At 32.3% G+C, this 21,707-nt stretch overlaps 1 protein-coding gene and 1 long non-coding RNA gene across 4 annotated transcripts in view; one reads left to right on the forward strand and one right to left on the reverse strand.

Annotated features, from left to right (window-relative positions):
• ssp6 (PDZ domain-containing short spindle 6) overlaps positions 1 to 21,707 on the forward strand; it is a 133,380-nt gene that overhangs the window by 20,897 nt on the left and 90,776 nt on the right. The window lies entirely within an intron of this gene.
• Positions 9,252 to 16,474, reverse strand: LOC141449817 (uncharacterized). Its single transcript, XR_012455714.1, has 4 exons — positions 16,321 to 16,474; positions 15,273 to 15,351; positions 13,490 to 13,681; positions 9,252 to 9,556 (listed from the first exon to the last, which is right to left on the reverse strand). It is a non-coding gene; the product is annotated as an uncharacterized lncRNA (long non-coding RNA).

Raw genomic sequence — 21,707 nt, forward strand, 5'->3', positions numbered from 1 at the left:
AAAGTCAAAGCAACAAGTAAAAGATTCCCACTTTTGAATTTATCTAAAACGTTTTATAGAGAAATTTAAAGTGGATGGGAAGACTCTTAAAAGCATCGATCGATACGTGAGCGTTTTTTAAATACTTTCACTGATGCTGATTATTGGAGAAATTGCTTCGTTATGTTGTTTTCTAAAATAGTGTCTTTCAATAATTTAAGTTTACTATTAAAGTAGACTGTTAAATTTGCGAATTAAAGAACCGCTGTTTTACTGAATTCCTTTGTTTTTCAACGTAAGGTTTATTATTTCTGAAAAATGGCTTCAATTTTTACATTGTTTTTCTCATTCCACGCGACATCGATGTTTATCGATCATAAATCAATTTAATCTAATTTGTTCTACTTAGATGTTTTTCATAAAATGTTTGTTGAAAACGTGATTTTGGTGCATAAAAAGTGATGGAAAAAACAAAGCTCATCTGTTCCTTACCAATTTCTTGTCACCATTTTAAAAAATAATAAAGAAATTTAGAAAAATAATATTGGAAATTACATTGAACTGTGTGAAAGGTTTTAAGATAGTAAACAGAAATTTCATTTTATATTCCGGAATTCCCCAATGTCCAATCTTTTTGGAAAGTATAATTGTTCTCAACATTAAAAATAAATTCCTCCCCTTTTTAAAGTAGTCATTCTTCTTAACGTTCTTAGAAAGGTAATTATTGTTTGGATTAGTTACTCTGTTGACTCATCCATTCTTCTGTGTAAAAAATAAAAGTACAATTATTATAGCGTACTCAATAATTGTGCGTTTCTTATAAAGAATGTTCCACATTTATAATGTAACATTTCTATGAGTTAAATTCTGCCGTTAATCTTATATATTGACTACATTAATACATTTGTTGGACGATAGTTTACAACCTATTCTATCCAGATTTATAGAACAAATACAGTGTTTTTACATTCTCTCGCCATTTTATTACTATATAAAACTAGGTATTATAATATAATATGCTTCTACAAATAATAATCTACATTTGTATCAGTATAACTGTTATAGCCACATAGTTTGGTTCTCTCGAGGAATTTTTACCCTCAGTCTTCACAAAAATATTATTTTTTCTCTGAGTGTTATTAGACAAAATAAAAAATGGTTTGCGCTTTTTCGGAGAAATACGAAAACCTTTTTTTAAGAGCGCATTCCTGATTGGCTGATTTCTGTAAAAATCAGTACTATATAATCATAGTAAGCTGCTTCATACAGCAATAAAACGCCTCTTCTTTTCTAAAAAAGAAATCTTACACTATAAATAATCAAATTATAGCTGCTTAAAATAGTTTTTTTAAAGTTTATTGCAGCCATTCTGCAAAGTAAGTGTAAACAAACAAAATTACAGGAATGTAGCGTATTTTTTTAAATTGGTATGCGATGGTTCGATCTTTGGGCATTCAGCTTTACTATACAATTGCCATAGGCATTCTTATTCCATTATGACGATCAAAAAAATTGTATTTTTGGGAAAATTATAATAAATTAATATTACTTTTTTTGTTTCAGGTAAGCCAAACATATTTCATAAGTTTCATATTGTACGTAAGTAATTATATCATAATTTTTTAGAATTGAATGTAATTCAAACTTAATAAATGTTTATTCTACAATTTATATTGCGTAGTTCAATGGAACTTTCGCAGTATCTTACTCGTCACAAGAGGGAACATCGCTTTGGCGAAGATTTCGTTCAATTTTGTGTGTGCGATGAAATTTTGTGTGCGTTAGTAGCATCGTTCATGCATTTCTCCTAAAGGACAAATCAGTCAAATTCACCCTCATAAAAACACTTCTACAAGGCACGTGACATTTCCGCCTAATGTCTTTCCTCTCATATACAAGATGTAAGTATAAGATGGATGTCTCTATTCATAACATTTTGTAGGTTTTTCTTTTTAGGAACCCTATGTGAAAGTACCTTATTTGTTCGGTTTAAGGTTGTTTGAGCAGGTTTTTTTACGCTAGTAAATAGCGTCAATTGGATGGAAATTGTTGTTTTGATTTACAACACAACCGGAAATACACCATTTGATTGTCCCTGTTGGAAGTTAGAGAGTACAAAATTTAGCTGCTCGCTTTAAGTTTTACTTCGTACACAGAAATCATTTAATAACCACTTTCTGCCTCTACTTTGTAACTACTGTTTAAATTGTTTGTAATCAATTGGTTTAAGGTAGCCAAAATTTATGTATCCCATTAATTGATTTGTGCAGAGTTATTTGATTATCTACATTCTGTAACAATCAAGATGTAAAGGAGTTGCCTGCTGACAGGTTGAGGTAATTACTAGTATTGATTGAGAGCCTAGTTAGGCAACGCTGAATTGATTAAGTTCTATTGATTAAACAATGCCTCCTTGGCGTGTGTTTCCAGAGGTTAGAGATATATTTTTTTGTTTTTAAATAAACACGATTCCTTACTTCGTTATTCTTTGGATTGACTCTTTTTTTTATGTTACTAAAATATGGAAATTTCCTTGCAGGTTATAAATATGGCTGGTAAATGAGAGAAAAATTCCGATTGGGGAGTCCTGAAAATTCGTTTAAAGACCTTTAATGTTTGCCAAAAAATTTGTAATAAATAAATAATATTAGAGGCGTTTTTGTAAAAGTTCTTCCTTATCATTTTCATGTCCAAATCTTACTGCAATACTAATTTAAATCTAAAGAAAAATATTTTTTCTCTGCCGATGCTATTTCATGGTTTACTTGATTGATAAAGAGTCCAGTTTTTTCAACTCATTTCTTGTTTTACGTTCCTAAATAAAAAAATTACACTAATTTTTATTTCCTCTTTCCGCACACTATCGCATTCATGCGAATTTCGGATTTGAGTCTTCAGCACAAATTTCTCCTGAACACGAAAAAGTTGTATTCACACATTGAACTGATAAGTGGGGTGGATTTCAACCATCTATAAAACTGAAAATTGCCAAATATTCATAGTTAATGTTAAAAAGAATACATTACTAATTTATTCTTCGAACTATAACTCGAATTTGAGCCAGTCATTAATTTCTTTTTAAGTACCACGAAGATAACTTAGGAGGCAAAGAATTTAATTTGAAAATTGTAACCTCTCGAAAAATCAGCCAAGGATTTGAATTAGTTAAGAAGGGTCAGAAGAAACGTGGTATGTAAGCAGGGTGAAAAACGTTCCAACTCAGTACATTAATTTTAGAGGGAGTCTTGCATTATCATGTAGAAGAACTCTTTTTTTATATTGCCCCCCCAAAAAAACGCTTTTTTGACGTAGTGGGCCCTATGGAATTGTGTTAGTTGTAGTTCATATCTGATAACAGCGGAAATCAACTCGAATTGCATACTCTTTCTGAGCTGCATCACTAATATTACATATTTTTTCCCGAATTTATGTAGCTGAAATTATTCTAAATTGACCATTATACTGGGTTGATTTTTAATTTTTTTTTGTTTCAATATTAATGTTTCTGTATTTTCTTTGGTTTCGAAAATTACCCTTAATCTCGAATACATCTCTGATACCTTCACTACGAAGATGCTGTGTATATCGTGTATGTTTGTTACTCAGGATTATTTCTTTCCTCTGCGAGATGATAAAGGAACTCAGGCACAATATAAAATATCTTAGTAACCAATAGAAAAGAACAGATGAGCCTGTTATTGCCGCCATATGTTTTTAAAGATATATATTTATTCATATTAATTATTTCCAGCACTGACCATTATTACGGGTATAATTAATGAGGCACATCTTTATCCCACCCGTATGTTAATTTAGATTGCATGTTTCAGCGAATTGTGGTTCTTTGAATAGAATTTCAGCTACTGTAGTTTGGTTTCTCCTAGAAGTTTAAATTTCTATTTTAAGTTTATAGTAAAAATCATTTTAACGGTGGTACCAAATTCTCAATGCCAAGTTTTTGTGCTAGTCTCGATGGAGTTGTAAATCTAAATCTTGCACTAGATTAAATTTGAGCCATTTAGAAACATTGCTTTTCGTAAAAATAAGTAGCAGAAATTTACTTAGTCGTTTTTGATTTGACTTTTTGATGTGATTGGAACTAAACCACTTCGTTTAAATGGAAACTTACACTGTACTTCCACTGCCTTCGTAATGATTCTTTATTTTATGGCTTCTTAATAGATTGTACCGCTTCACTAAGATCATGTTTAATTTAAGGAATTCTTTCACCTTTTCTTTGATTACAGTCTGTTTTGTTTAATTAAGTCGTAATTTACAGGCGCATTAACTAACCAATAATTCATTTCGATTTAAACAATATTGCTATTGCTGAAGGAGAGACATTGCATTCTTGTAATGATGATGTGTAATGGACGGATTTCCTTTTAAACTTTAATTTGATAGTTTATATTTCCAAATGTCAAAGTAAAGATTGTCATTTCCGATTCTCCACAGATAAATCTTTATAGCATACAGATGACATTTGTTCTGTTTATTTAAATTGCAGCTGTCTTTTCAAATTGTTTTAGATGAAGATAAGATTCATTGTTTTTAAATATCATTAAAGCATTGCATTGGTTGCAAGTTTTTCACTTTGGACTATTACTCTTATGTAGATGAATATTGTTCCATAAGTTTTAAATTATGCCTACACAAATTGATTTCTGCGAGTATTTATCTAATAATTAGCACACTGCGGATAGACTAAGGCTGGAAACATAGTGGAGCGGCGGGCAAAGCGGCGATGATAGCGAAGAGCACAGCGGCGAAATCAAACACAAGTAAACATATGGGACCGCGCATAGTGGCGAGCAAAGCGAAGATAGAGCAACTCTATCTATTTCTAGTTTTTGTTTTTGCCGCTGTGCTCTTCGCTATCATCGCCGCTTTGCCCGCCGCTCCACTATGTTTCCAGCCTAAGATTTTCGATTTTACATGAATGAATAAGAGAATCAATCGCTGAACTCAATAAGTTCTGGAAAGTTTCTCTAATAAGATAGAAATCAGTTTTATTTGATGTTCAGAGATTTTTCTAAAATTCTAAGTCTTCAAATCTGTATTAATAAATCAGAAACGTTGATGAATGATCAATTAGTTGTCACGTAAAAGTTTATAAGTTTGTTTAATTTTTTTTTAATTTTAAATTAAATTAAACATTAAATGTTTTGAAGGAGTTAATTTAATAATAATAAGCAAAAAAAAAAAACAGATTTATTTAAATATAACCGATAAAAGAAATATGAATTAAGCTATTTTCTGATATTATTTATAAATTCAAATCGATAACAGTTGTTAGACAGAGAATAACACGTAGAGAAGTCTCTGGAACACGCCAGATGCCCTCCAGACTGACAGGATGGTGTCATACAATGGATAACAACCGTGTCATCTGCAGCCTTACATTGTATTTTAAAAAGGAGGGAATTATTCCTTAAATGTCTCGCGGCAAAGCAGTTACTGGTCTTAAGTGGATTCAACTTGCACTATTGTATTCTATTTTTATTTGTTGAATAATTTATTATTTAGTGATCTATTTTAATTAATTTTTTGTCACTTTTGTGTTTGAAGTTGCGTGTTCAATTTTTGCTTTCAATCGTATCAAATAGCGTCTTTCACCTCGTTAGTCATTGATTAGAAGTTCTATTACGTAAAAGTTATTATTAAAAATGGATTGGCTGCTGTTTGTACCCAGACTAATGTACCAGTTTTCCTTAATTTAGACTTTTCTGTTTGTCCTTCCATTCCTAAAGCCTAGCTCAAGTGGTTCGTTACATGGCCAGTTTTAAATGAAAGTCATCGACTATAAAGAAGTAAGCACTTGCGAGAAATGAAACCAGAAGCAATTGAAATTGATAGAATCCAGAAAACAAAGGCGTACAGAATATCAGCAAAACAGTTCCTTTAGGTTCCTTTAGAGATTCTTGGGTTTTGTAAAACCACAGTAAATTCTGTAGTTTCTAAGTGGGCCATAAGCGCTTAGTTTCAGCAACACTGTGGTAATGTGGTTGCAATTAACAGATATGAAGATTTAGGTGATTAATTGTGATGAGTAATAATTGTTCATTAAATTTTAATAATTAATAAACATTAAAAAAGTACAGACTCCAGACTATATGCTAATAAATTAATTTAAGAAAACTATTGCAGTAAAGTCTAATATTGAGTGTAAGGTGATTAATGTAAAAAAAGGAGATATAAGTGTAACTTTAAGCGGATGGTTACTCGGATGATAAACGTTTGCTGGAGATTTGCGCTCATATGTACTGTGTCGCGTTGCACACATTATTTATAAGTCTATTCGCCTTATCTACAAGTGTCTTCCAAGTCTTAAGGGTGAGGGATGACAGTTAGTGGTATCTCTTCTTCTTCTTCAACTCTAGATTGTGAACAGCTGGGTTCTACCACTACATAGTTCATGCTCAGGGTATCTTCTTTTTCGTTGCAATCTCCATCACCGTGTGCAATCCGCGGATGATAAAATTATAATAGCGAGCGCAATAACGAATAAGCAGATAATGTAATGCGTTCTGTTATTTGGTTGGTAGGTATCAAGACGAAATATTGTGGGCAGAAGCGTATTTCAATTCTTGACTGAATATGTACATATCACTGATATTAATTATTAGGTTATATAAAAGCTATATAGGTTATATAAAAGTCCAAGGTCTATACCAAAATAGAACTTATTGTAGCTTGTTAGTCTTTGCTCAAAAATGCAGGCCTTAATAAAGGAATTCTATTAAGATTTTTAAACTTGGTAGTTTCTGATAGATGATTTTTATTTACAAATATTTTAACTGAAAGATTTCAATTTTCTTTCTTCCATGGCGCTGCAGTCCTGAAAGGACCAGTGCCTTCTCAATCAAGACTCTCCACCTTCGCACACCCATTTTCCCTTAAATCCCCTTCGACGTCATCAAGCCATCTCAGTCTTGGCCTACCTCTCCTTCTGACGCCACCTGGGCTTCCATTTTAAAAAGCGTTCAGGGATTCTGTTATCCACTATCCTCTCCACATGTTCTAACCAACTCAATCTTCCTTTTTTATTGCATTCAACGATGTCTGCTTCTTCGTGAAGAGTTTGCAGTTCCAAGTTGGTGCGGATTCTCCATCTTGCTCCCTCGTTTACAGGACCTTATTATATCTTGCTCAGTACTTTCCTTTCCCGTCCTCTCAAGGCTGACTTGCTCTTTTTGGTCAGAACCAAAGAGTTTAAAGTTTTCAACAGATTTCACAAACTTTTAGTTAGAAATTTTGAGAGTAAAATTAAATTTAAATTGGTCATGTTAAAATCACTAAATTTGCAGTAGACAGATGTACGTACTAACATTCATATTTAAGGAAAAGTTTATTTATCTAAGTGAAATGAGAGTATGTTTTCAAAATGTCTCCTGAATATTTACTTATTATTCCATCGCTCTTACAGCTTTCATAGAAGAAGTGGATGAAATCGTCAATAATGTCGTTATTGGAAAGTTTCCTTCGTGAAAAATCTTTAAAATATATTCAACGAAAGCAAACATGGTTCAATGCTTCCATTGTTCGTTTGAAAAAAAAATAACCGGATCACGAGCCTTTTGTAGATTTCGGTTCGTCTGACTGTGCAATATTTTAGAAAATAAAAGAAAAACAGCTAATCCGCACTTAATAGTTTAAACCATTAATAGTTTTTATCACACTGTTTCACTTGAGTGGCCATATTGGGAAAGTACTACGTATATATTGAAATAAGAAAGAATACTGTAAGAACTAACATTAGAATTCGTTCAGCCTCTTGTTTGGCTACGGTCATTGTATAATTTTTATGGACTTGATTACTTGATGCTGTTCATCTCTATTATGCATTCGACCAAATTTCACTTTCAAATCTCATTCGCTTTTATACATCTATATTTTTGCCTTGATATTTCTCTCTACCCTACAAGCATCATGGAGGCCTAATTTATACGTATTCATCTGAGCTTTTAATTAAGGTTTTTTAAAGCGGCAGTTCTGGATGTGGACCTGCCCTTCTTTCCACTTAAATCTTAAACTTACGTTGCCTAGTGGGAACCTTCGTGTCTCTGTAAGGTAGAATGTTTGCGCTTTTTTTTTTTGGAACCATGTTGTCCATTTATGGCTGTACATTTATAAACTTTTAATTATATTGCTATGAATTAAAATCTATTGCATGCTAAGATCTATTCTGGCTGCCTTAGGGTACCTAGGTTTATGCCCGAAAAGCCTGAGATACATTACTTTAATTAAAAGAAAAGAAAGTTCTCTTGTAGTTCGAATGCAGAACGCCTACTAAAAAATACGTTTTTCACCAATAACTGGTTTAGGCTGGAAACCTAGTGGGGCGGCGAGCAAAGCGACGACGATAGCGAAGAGCAAAGCGGCGAAAACAAACACTCTCTATAGATAGCGTTGCTCTATCTTCGCTTTGCTCCCCTCTATGCGCGGTCCCATATGTTAACTTGTGTTTGATTTCGCCGCTTTGCTCTTCGCTATCATCACCGCTTTGCTCGCCGCTCCACTATGTTTCCAGCCTTAGTTTCTCTAAAGTAAAACCAAAATAAGCAAAAAAAAAAAAAAATTTGCATAACAATCGTCACGCACCATTCCTGAAGCCGTCTCTTCTTATCTTAGGACAGACTTTACTGTCATCCGTGATAAAGGAGTTTCAGTTTAACTAATTTTTAGCCGACATAGAGTTCATATTTTCAAAAACGAGCATTATACTATGGACAAAAATATTCGCTATTTTCTAGCGCACCCAAAAATTTTTGACTTGTTTTACAATCTATAGGTATAATTGATTAAATAGCAAGCAAACAGTGGTTATTATCACCAATCTTTCAATAACTATAGCTTGTGAGAGAGAGTAGCAAGCTTTGTACAAGATGCATTATGTGCATAAAGTGGGACATACTACTTCACTAACTTAAATAACATTGCGTTAACACCATACTTCAGAAGGTATAAATTTAGTAGAACGTAGATAGTTACATTGAACTGACTTCAGCCAGGACATTGACGAACAAACAGGAATATTTACTTATTCCAGACGGTACATACTAATTACTAGGAGACAAGTCAGGTAGAAGAATATGTAGACCATGTGATTATGCACCGCTAAAAGTATGAAGACACCAGACAGAAACTTCACATATTTACGGAATACAGAACATTGATTGACTGAATACAAGAAGCTGCTTTGCTAGTTTGGCAAAGGCTTGCAATTATAAAAGAAATTGTGATATTATTATTATTTTTTTTCTAATTAATTAATTTATTTAGAATACAATCAGCGTTATGCGCATATTGATGTATTATTCTTATTAATTTATTTGGAATACATTACATTTTAGATCTACCCCTGGCCATATGGGTGTTTTAATATAACTCCTAAGCCGAAAGCAAACAGCACTTGGTTCTGTGAGTGGGTTCATTTGTCAGCGAGAAGAGCCCCAATTATCTGGAGCACTGAATCATTGCTACTGTAAATGAAACTCTCGAAGTGATTGATTACCATTGCTGCTATGGTAACTACTGAATTAACTCATTTCTCTTGTTGCTCGGCTATATTTTTAGACTGAAACATAAAAATAGCAATCATAATCAATTGGCGGCCTTGATTACTTAACTTATATCTTGTAACATTGAATTGAAATCTTAGCGCGGCTAGATTAAGCTCTCATTTATTAAAAATAAAATTAAAGTAGATTTTCTATTTTTAGCTTGGTTTCATTTATTTAATTAAAGTTCTAAAGCAGTCTTAGTCTAGTCCAACAGCTGGAGATGTGAACATGAGTTTATGTAGAGTATTGGATTCAGGAATCCCGGTTTTACTGAGCCAAAAACAGAATACTCTGAGCAGAATACTTTATGCTTTCAAATTGACCCATCAGACAGTGCCGTAACATGAAAGAATTGAACTGTGTAAATGCCCAGTTTTTTACAGACAGATTAACAACATATTTTATATTTACAAAACTTCATTTCCATTCATCCCATTATTTGCAGAAGATGAAAGTGTTAATTCCCAATCTGTTTAGACTCAGTACTTCTTAACAAAATTAGTGTTTCGTAATTATTTTAATTAATTCATTTAAAAATTTGATCCAGTTCGATTGGTAAAAAGCTTATTTAAGAATTGCTATTCAGTCTTCTTTATTCGATTTTGAGAAGGTTTAATAGATGACGAAAGTAGAACACTATTCATACACTTTCAGAAACGTTAATACATCGCCTATTCATTCGCTATTGGGCACTTTAATGATTACAAAGAAAACAAAGGAAAGCGTTTCTGTAAACCCTATTTAACCATTTAAACAGTTGTGAATGGAATTGCAATTGTTATTCATTCTAGTTTTAACCAAATAATATCATTTCTGATTTTTGTTTTTTATGTCAATCAAATGTTGTGCGTTTAATAGATAAATGGCAAGTCCTGAAAAAGGAAGTTTAAGTACAGTCAGTTTAGCGTGGTTACAATGAAACAGATGATGCATTTAAAGGATTAGATCGTCTTCTCTAGATATGATTGAGGTATTTTGAAGAGTAATCGAACTAAAGCTTTATGAGAGTAATTTGTCTTAGACTTGCAAACGATTTTCTCTAAAATCTCATGGATTTTTTTTAACTTTGAATTTTTACTGAGAGTTAAGTGGCTTAAATTATAATAAAACAAAATTCTGAGAGAAGCTAGTTCTTCTAGAATCTAACATGAAAAGAATTTTTCATCTTGATGTTAATGGATTACGATATTCAAACTTACTGTTAAACGATAGTTCTTAAAACTAGAAATTTATTAACATATTTAAGTTTATTTAATTAAAAGGGTGGTAGCTTTGTACGAATTTAGTTAAATAACACTTTAGAGGAAAGGTTAGACTCACTCTTTCCCAAAAATTGTCCTGTTTTTGTTTTTTGTTAAAGAAAATGTAGCAAATAACTGCCAGTTTCAGTCCATTGTAGATTGTAGATTGTAATAAAAGGGCGGCTCCACCAGAAAGGGGAAGGAACGCAGGCAATCCTAATGCCCATTGTTCCCCGCCCACCCCTCATCTCATAAGAGATACCGGGGTTTAAAAACAAATCCGGCTAAAAGTTGCCAATATAATAAACTAATAAAGTAGTAACAGGACACTAGGGAGCATGGCGACTCAATCGCCCAGTGCACTGAATAAACCTAGAGAGTTCGTTAAGATTACCAGATGCCACAATCTCCGGTAGGGAGACATTTGACCTTCCGAAGACGAGGAATCTAGTTTTAGAATAAACGGGACACTCCTCTAAAAAGTGTCGCACAGTCTCATTGAACTCACCACAGCCAGCGCAAATTGGCGACTGGGTAAGGCTGCATCAGTTTCAGTCATAATATATTTTTATTATGCCAAGCTTTCGACCTAGGGGCTAGGTCATCTTCAGGGCTAATTTACAGTGTCCATGAACAGACAAGATAGAAGACACACCAACCCTTTAATGATGTAAAATATTACATTGTAAAGTAGCCCTGAAGGTGACCCTAGTTCCTAGGTCGAAAGCTTGGCATAATAAAAATATATCATGACTGAGACTGGCAGTTATTTTGTTCATCCTATTGAAACTATGAATCAGTTACCAAAAGTAATGAACCGTAGTTGCTTAGTTCATTACAAATTAAGTGTATAATGAAGTTTAAATCTTCGGTTACCTACAAGAAACTCGCTGAAAACTGGTAATTCTATAGAAAATTTACATGAAAAACCATGAAAAAATTAAAGTTAAAGAAAAATACCTTATTGTTTATTCCACATTTTTCCTATTTAATTTGTGATTTACGTCTAGACTTAAAGTTTACCTTTAATGCAAATATTAGAACAAGTGTTCTTGCACAAATTTGGAATCTGTTTTCATGTTTATTGCATTAATCTGTTGCATCTAATGACTTTAAGACTTCCATATTGAGTGAAAACGTTTATAACTTCAAATTATTGTAACTAAAACTGTAACTAATAACATTTAACGTAAGATAAGGCCGTGTTTTCCTTTAATTTAAATAATTAGGTGATACATTCTGTGTTACCATTTTATAAAAGTTATCATTTCATTCCTTCTGAAAGGTGGCTCTATCTCGTTTTGTAATCAGAGGTAACCTTTAGTATATAAGTAGACTAGTTCAGTAGTAAATTTAAAGACTAATAAAATTAGTTGCAAATTGTATATATAGTGGTGCTACTTGCCCTTGGTTTAATATGGTATTTACAGTTTGTCGTGACAAAATAAAATTCCAGCTCATTGAAAGATGAAGCGTTCTTTGTAACCATGAATGGCAATAACGTGTTGTTGTACTTTTAAGTAACATTACCAAGCAATTTTTTATCTTGTTGCATTGTATTTGGCATTATTTAGGCAAAAAATCGTTTCTAATTTGATTCTTTATGCGTGCTATTGATAATGGTTTTATCTGGGCGTATACAAAAATTATCCCCAATGGTATTTATTCCTAATTTCTGCTAAGATAGGTGTTGCGATCGTACCCAATGTTCGGTATTATCTTCACCAGAAAAACATTCTCAGAATAACAACATAAGTTTTTCTATCATCTGTAAACAGCGTAACAAAATAGAAACAGCGAATGTTTGCTGAAAAGTGAGTCAAGATTTTCTCCAAATTTGCTCGCAAAGATTTCCTTCGTATTCGCTCTAAATGGCTTATCATTTTCATTTGAAAATATTTATCCTGTGGAAATTATTTTTGCAGGATTTATTAGGAAACTAATTTTGTAAAGGATTTTTAAACTGAGTAAATATGCTGAATAAAAAATATTCTGATAATACCGTTGTTTGTCATTATTCTCAATCTGGTTTCATTTTTATTTTTGTTTGTGACAGGAAGGAAACTTTGATACTTCTTTTAAAATTTTTTTAGAACGGAAGTAAATGTAGGATGATAGTTGTAGTATTCCATATTGTGGAGGTCAAAAAAACCGGCTAAACAACATTGAGGTTTTTTTAAAAAACGGTTATCTACTGAGTACGATTTTTATTTGCACAGAAATAATTAAACATTTCTTGTACCTCTGCAAACAGTAGCTTGATTCGATTACGCTAATAATGGCGAGGTGGTTTGTGCTACATAAAAGAAGAGAAAGTTCTCTTACTTGTAGTTCGAACGCAGAACGCCCACTAAAAAATACGTTTTTCACCAATAACTGCTTTAGTTTCTTTAACGTAAAACCAAAATAAGCAAGAAATATAAAAAAATTGCATAACAATCCATGCAGTACCATATCTAATAGATGTGCTGTCACGCACCATTCCTGAAGCCGTCTCTTCTTACCTTAAGACAGACTTTGCTGTCATCCATGATAAAGGTGTTTCTAGTTTAACTAATTTTTGTTTAATTGTTAATAATTGCTTCTATTTAAAGTAGTAAAGTGTCAAATAGTACCTAAATTACCATTTTTCCTCTATAAACTTCATAACTTACGTCACCAAGAAATGGTTTATCTACAATTCAATGTAAGTTGTGTTTAACTTACCAGAATAATAGTAGCAGGGTTTGCGTCTTTTTCCTGTAAAGGAGTTTTTAATTTTGGAGCAAGACAGCGGCTGCTGGTACCAGATTTGCCCTTCATAGGATCTTTGTTAGATTTAAAGTGTGCACATTCCGATTACGGTCGTATATCGTAATATCCGGGTATCGTACGTCTTATCATTATTTTTTAGCTCCTCTAAAATGTTTAAAGTGAATAGAAATAATAAATAAGCGAATGAATGAAACTTTTAAGCGGTTCCTAAACTATTTCTGTCCTTTGAAGTAACTTAAATTTTATATATAACAGTATTCCGTCTTTCTCCAACTAAGTAAATTCTATTTCTGTAAAACCTTGCCCTTAACTAGTCTTAAAATATATAAAGTTTTTATAACATAGAGAATATTTTTAAATACACCTAGCTTAACTAGCAACTTATTAATAGTATTCAAACAAATCTACCATCCCGTAGTTCTCATTATCTACCACTCTGCAAACATAAAGTTGAAAAGTCAAAACAAAATGACAGTTTATGCCAGTTACGATGATGCGATGGTAGAATGTCACCCACGTGTTCGCCCACTTTATCACCTAATAAAAAGTGGCGGGTATTTCTCTTATGGCTGTCAGTTGTCGCAATGTTAGAAGTGTTATAAGTAAAACAGTGAATATATTAAAACTAGTGCACAGCTTTGGATGTAAAGTAACATGATTAATTATCGCTTTTTCATCCAGAGTAAATAAACAATTATATGTTTGTTTCTAATTAGACAAAAATTACTAGAATTTTACCAAGAATGTGTATTAGCAACAGCGTGTAAACGGAAATTTCCAGTTTGGGTTTGTAGATCGTCAGGTCTTCATTTGTGAGGATGAGTTTTCTTTTCCGGCAAGTCATAGAAAGTCTTTTAACAAATTCTTGCTCGGCGTTTCGATTGTTGTTGGTGCTCATCGTCAGGAGATGGAGTACTGTATATTTGAAAACCCATTCATTGATGTATTTCCTTCATAGCAGACTGTTACTTTATTTTTGGATACATTTTATTAAAGGAGGATTTGGGAAAAGAAGATACTTTTTACTGCTTTGTAATCCATTTTGAAACCATTTTTCGCTTTCCTACTTTTCCATTATTAACAGAAGATTCTATTTTGTATTTATATTCTATAATCAAGTTTCAAGTAAGTTTGATTGTGTAGGTTTTCGCAAGTTGTGTATCATAATAGCCTTTTATTGAAGAACGGAAAGTATTATTGTAATATTATTCAGCTATTTTTATTAAATTCCTAAACGAGAGATTACATATTTGTGTTTAAATATACAAACAATAATTTAGACCCAAAACTAAATTGTTAGTTAAAATAATTTTAATAAATTTTTAGTCAATCAACCTTTTTTTTTTGAAATAAGTTTCATTAAAACATATCTTTTCGAAGTATGTTCTTTTCATGTAGGCTCTTTTATTGAAGCCATCTTTATCTCTATTCGGGGAATGCCGAATGTGAGTTTGCATCTGCAAAATACTACATTTTGTATTAATTTTTATCTAAATACTTAGAAAAGAAGATCTTCTGCTTGAAGTGTCCATGTTGCATTAAGCTAGAGATAACAGAGATAATTTTTCCATGACAAAGTTGGTAAGCATAAAAATTGGATGTTCAGTGAGATTTACCGAATCTCTGACATCTTTCTTATTCTTTATCTAATCTTACGCAAAAAAATATGATTTTTTTTTCTGTATGCGTTCTACAATTAAAGAATTATTCAATTAAAAAATTAAACATTACCTACATTGTATTTTTTATTTCTTTTAAGTCGGTTTTTAAAATGTTCTTATTTATTTATTTATTTGCTTCCTCCAAATTAATTCCTGATTTCAACACAAAAAAAAATGTTTAAATCTCAAATATTTAAATTTATGTAAATACCCATTTGAAAGTACATTAATAATTCAGGAATTATTAAAATTATTGCGCGATTTTTTCTTTTTAAATGACGTTAACATTCAACTTGTTTATTAATCTGTGTTGGAGACACCTGCATAAATATGTAGTCTTACATTAAGTACAGTTTATCTATTAGTCCAGCTGATAATGTCAGACTGTTAACTGGTTAGATATTATAATTTTTATCTATTTGTTTACATAGAAACGTTTGCTAACACGTAGGAGTCTTCAATCTTTTTAAGCTTCATCATAATAAAACTTAAGCTCATCTAAAATCGTCTTAAAATCTTAATTTTCGAGAAAGAATTAAGAATCAAATGGAAATTATGTGTTCACTCTACTTCTCTACACTATAGTCAAATAAAATTCAATGAACAAAGTGAACACAATAAACTGTAATTTAGGGTCTTCAATTTTAAATTTTCTTGAAATTCTGAATCTTGGGATCAAATTCAATCATAATTAATAGGAGTTGCAATCTAATAAAATACTGATGGGTAACTTCAGAGAACTCTTTAAGAACGATTAGATTCTCAAGGTGGACGAAGGCCCTGGCAACCATTGTCCCTCTGGTTCTGTTGTGAGACCATCCTTTTGTCACTTTATTCGAATTTAAAGTGTAGATTGTCTGTGAATGTGCGATTTTCTTTGCCAGTGGATTAGCCAAAACGGCCTAACGAACGTCCTGTGAGGAAGTGAGCGTCAGAATAAGTGTATTTGGATCCAGATCAAAATAACAGGATTCTGTGCAACGGAGTTTATTCAACCAAACAATTCTCAACTCAGAATTCACAACTCGCAACTCGTTTCTATGAACAATAAATATTTTGTACTTATATGAATATAAGAGAATAGAACTTATGCTAACAAATTAACAATGAATATGGCATTACCACATTTGTCTCCTTCTCCGGATCCAAAACCCAAAACTAGATACAAAATATACTGCAAAACTGAATACTAATAATGTTCTTAACACACTAATCATATGATAGTTATTCCAGTTCTCTAATTAGAAACATATGTTATTCTAAAATTTAAACCCATATGTGGTGCACTAACAATAAGTGATGTATCTTTAGGCAGAGATAGGTGCAGGAACGCTAAAGAAATGAAGATGTCCAAGTAGCTAGCTGATCCTCTTCTTCTGACGGATATAATAAATAAAAAAAGTGTATATCCGGTACAACTTCAAAATAAAAACTGCGCTATCGTAATACTTACTTTATTCGAGGACTAAGAGTAAATAATAATGTGTAATTAGTATTTAAACCAGACCATCGAAGTCAATGGTGCCAACCAGTTAGCTTTCTTTCGCTCTCAGACCTCTGCAAAATATTTTGCCATTATTTCTTTCAATTGACAAAATAAATGTAATTTAAAGTAATTAACTTACAACAGTGTAATTTACATGCGACGATTTCACCAATAATACAAAACGAAGGGAAAGTAATTTGTCATTTTCGCGACAAACATTTTCGTGTGTTAGTGTTGAGATGCTGAAGAAAATAAATTTCTCTTTCGATGCTTCTAGTATTGTAATATGTCTTACTTTCAAATTTGAGCTTGCGACAGAAGTATATACTTTTTAGCCATCTGAGTTTGAAGAAGTCTTATAAAGATAAGAATTTAAGTCTTTTAAGAATTTATTTTATGAATAATTGTTTTCAAAGTTTGCGTTCTAATAATTTAAAGCAGAGCCACGAAAAGGATGTGCCAAAGTTTCAGTGGGGTTAGCGCGAGCACTTCTTAAAAATGGATTAAAAATGGCAAAGAAAATGAAATAATAGCAATTCGATAAAAACTAGTCATAAAACTTGACCCATAGACATAGGAGAGTTACGATTTAATGTTTAATCTAATCCAATACAATTTACCAGCCGCGATGCACACTTGGATTATTATAATCTTAAGTGCTCTTCGTCCTAAATCCTTTTTGAATACCTTCCTTAGGACCTTTAGAATAACTGCATCAGGAATCCATATGACTAGTCCATAATAAAATCCACTGACACCTAAACTGGAATCCACTTACATCACTTAAGGATGATACACTTGAATGTCATCAATGATGTCGAAATCAATACACCAATTCTGCCTCAAATGATGAAAAAAAAGTCCAAAACCGATCAGGGGATGCAATAAACATGCGTGCTAGGTCGGATAAAATCAATGATATATTAATCCTGGTGTTTGTTTTCAGGCTTTGTGGTTTTTGTGGCCTTGAAAAAACAAAACTTTTTGTATTGATATTGTAGCGAACCCTTCAACTCTTAAGCGACATTTAATTACAGCTTTACAACAATAGAATTGTTTGTCGTTGTGGGTGGACGCCCATTTCCATTTCAACATCATTGTACGTATTACGGCATTTGAAGATCCTTTTCTGCAGCGCAGAGGACGGATTTGTTGTCTTAGTGTCCTGTATTCACTAGCTACACACATGCGCATGGATTATTATTTTCATGTTTGTCCCTCAAAACTAGGGTGAACAGAGAAAGTGGACCCTATTTTTTTACATCCTAGCCTCTTCAAAGCAACGCTACGTCTGAATCGATGTTTGTCCTCTTCTGTACTCTCACTTTGTGTGTACATATCGAACTGTGCTAGATTGTGCCTGGTACCTTTCTTCCAGCGTATTATTCATAATTATGTTCACTTATTTAGAATAAGTTTTAGTGCATCTTTCATTTTTAGATGATAATTTTAAGTTTTTAAATATAAGTAAGATAATTAAAAGAAAATGTATTGTAAATTATGTTTCCTGGATATCATCGGTTCCTTTAGATAAGATAAAATAAAAATCTATTTCACTTACAAAATACATACATATATCACGGTTCGCCTAGAACGATTTTAATTGAAAAGTTCACCAACATTAAAAAAAAATTTTTCTCCTTATTATTTGGGTCAAATCGGTTTACGTTGTGGATTTTTTTTTTTTTTAATTTTTTAGGTCAAAAAACGGCTTTTTTTGCATTGTTAAGCTTAATAAGGAAAAACAATACAGTTTTTTGCAAAACCAATGCATGCATTTTGAAGCTGAGGGAATTTCCGACAGATTGATGTATTTTATAAATGATAAAAATAAAATTTCGACATTCAAAATCAATAAAAAAGAAATTTTTGAGCAAAATAAGGCAAAAACAAGGTGTTTCTCGCATTTCAAACCTTACTTAACAAATAAATCATCGTTTTTTTGTGGAAGGGAATGGGACTTTTCAAAAATGAGAAAAATTCCTGCAAAATACAATATTTATACACTGGGAAAAGTGAAATTTTCCAATTCAAATTCATTTAATGAAACTTTTTGAATTAAAAGAGCCCAAATAATTTTTTATCGCATTGCAGGGCTTAGTAACAAAAAAAATTAAAGTTTTTGCTATTGGAGACATTGTGATTGACATCAGAGGTTGTAGTTTTGACCCAAATAATAAGGAGAAAAATTTTTTTTTAATGTTGGTGAACTTTTCAATTAAAATCGTTCTAGGCGAACCGTGATATACATTGAAGTACCAATTAAGTACAATGACCTCCAGACATAAATTGTACAAACAAATGAAATGAAATGAAATTAAATTACATTATAAACTAAGGGGAAAAACAATGAAAAAACCCCAGCTTAAAAGAAAGATTTCAATGCAGGGAGCCCCTAACTCTCCTGTGCCTGTGCACCGTGTCCACACTATAGTCACCTATTCGTCTGCAGAGGTGGTTGTGACTTGATTCACACTTGTTGAAAAAACCAGAAGCGAGTTACTTGATGTAGTGTTCTACATAGTCCATGTTGTTGTTAGAGTGTAAGCCTATAATACGGGTGTAGCGGCGGAAAGTTGTCACAAGCCTAGGTTCCTTTAAATTTTTCTCCTTCATAGGAGCGTATAGAATTCATTCTCCCGAGATGTACATTGTTGTCTTTACCGAAAGAACTCCTTATATTACTATAGAATACACAAAAATATATTATTCCTTTTGTAAAGATGAGCCAAATGGTGTTCAGTGCAACATGTGTTAAGGTTATGGAAGAGCAGCATTATCTTCTATACGGGACGGTTCTTACTGAGGGTCACGGCCTATGGCTGGTTCACGCCCACATAATGTATGTAATCAGTTCAATAAATTTATTATTTTTACGATCAGTTTATGACTTCTCCATGGGCATTTCTTCAACATAAATAATATTTTCTTGTTTTTTACACGTGATTTTTTTAACTTTGTAACTGAAATTACTTTTAATGCCATTTTTTTTTTAAATATGATTTAGAATAACAGTTATTATTATTATAGAAATAATTTCCATGAAATGTCATAGGAGAAGATGTCTCTCGCACATCTGAGCGTTCGCATCTTGTGACAGATAAATATCCACAAAGGTTTTTGATATTTTTTTGGAGAATAAATAAGTACGATATTTTGTACAGAGTGGGGTACTTTTTTCCCCAGAAAAGTTATAAATTTCTGGATGCTATTTCATTATAGGAAAAGTTAATAACAGCGTGCTAGGCTGGGGATGAGGTCATAGGTTAGAACGCAGCGAATGAAACCAACTGTGGGATTTAGTTTTTTTCTCTTGCTTGGAGCTTTAGCCCTCTGTCTAGTGATGGAAAATGCTGAGTGTGAAAATGCGAGAGAACATTGTCTGGTATTAGGCAAAGCACTGAAAAAGACTCTGAGCGACAGTGTACGCAGATATTGACACTCTTTACAAAACAAAACAAAAAAAGAAGAAAAACAAGTCGAATGACAACTGTCATTAAACAGTTAATAAAAAAGGTATTAGCCGACATCATGTAAAAAAGAAAAGACTCAGAAGCCTTGAAACTCAACTTAACTTACTCTGCACTTAGAAATAGAAAACGGAACGGCACCCCACGGCACCGCAGCCACAAAAGGCTTACTGTGCCTTCCCCTTTTTGAGTCTAATAATCGAAACCTCCCCTACTAAAAAGGTTGAGGACTTTCTTTACCAGTTCCCTCTTGCGTTTCTATCTCTTTTGGTCTCAAAGTTCCAAAGATATCGTAGCGCAACCGCTCGATTGAAACGTCCTCTGTTTCCTCCACTTCCTGACACAATCTGCACAACGGTTCCGAGGTGATAAGCCCTCTGCACTTAGTCACCTCTGAAAAGTTTATATACTTGGAGCGAATTGCATTTTAGATACTACAGATTATTTCTGATTTGTGTATCCATTAGAATACATATTGGTGTTTTCAATTTAATGAGATTTAAGAGATTTAATGACGGATTAATTCCATGTTTTTCAAATCATTATTTAGAATGTTTATACTTATATTGAATGGAATATATCAGTAATTTAACATTACTACTGGAAAACAGTATGAAGGGGTTCGAAACCAGCAAACTCGTCTTCATCAAAAGAACACTATCTGGAGATTTCAGACACCAAAGGCCTCAAACGATGGTGGGCAATTAATTTAGGGTAGGTTAGTTTCTTATGGACTAAAAAAGTCTTAAATTGAATTTAAAATTTTGCTTTTTCAATATTTTGGTTTATTTTATTCTATTTTTTTTAACTGATTCTCAAAACTTATAATTCTGGTTGTTGAACAACTTGTTTCGAACGACTTTAACACTTTTTTAGTGATAAAAGAACGGAAGTAGCGGCATTATATCTCATCTTGTGCACATTAACCTTGATTACTGCTAAGGAGATTGTGACAATCATGTCACAATTCTCCCATAAAAGCATCATAGCGCATCTTTAAATAGGTCAGATTTAACTCCTTCACCAGTGCGGTAATCTATCAGCTGTTAACTTAGACATCATCTTTCCCATGTTTGTGTTAGTAGCTGCGTTTTATCTTTATTACCAAGCGAACAGCATCTCTTAATCTATTATAGATGTGAAATTAATTGTTTAAAAGTTCCTTTTACGCTATTATTTTCTGGAGTTTGACACCTTTATCGTACTCGGTTATCCAACAATATTAATTGAAAGGTGATTTTAGTTAATGTAGTTAATAGTGCCAATACTTTAAAGCATTTTTATTGCTTTAACACTTAACATTGTTATTCAAGTTGGCAAATAAGTATTATTAGTTTTGTATGTTCATTAACTCTTTTTTTTTTATTTTAAGTATCATTTTACCTTTTTATTTTTGTTTTTATATTTTACTACGGTAAAAAAATGCCTGTTACAATAATTTTCTTAATTTCTGTGGAGATATTCAATATTCTTCTGATATATAAAAAAGAGAAGCAGATGTATTAGCTTAAGTGAGACATTTCTTTTACTGGAAATGCGATTCAGTTAAGAAA

This window comes from Rhodnius prolixus, unplaced genomic scaffold, assembly GCF_049639745.1.
Source record: "Rhodnius prolixus isolate KJV_2025 unplaced genomic scaffold, Rpr scaffold_2, whole genome shotgun sequence".
NCBI classification, from domain to species: Eukaryota; Metazoa; Arthropoda; class Insecta; order Hemiptera; family Reduviidae; genus Rhodnius; species Rhodnius prolixus.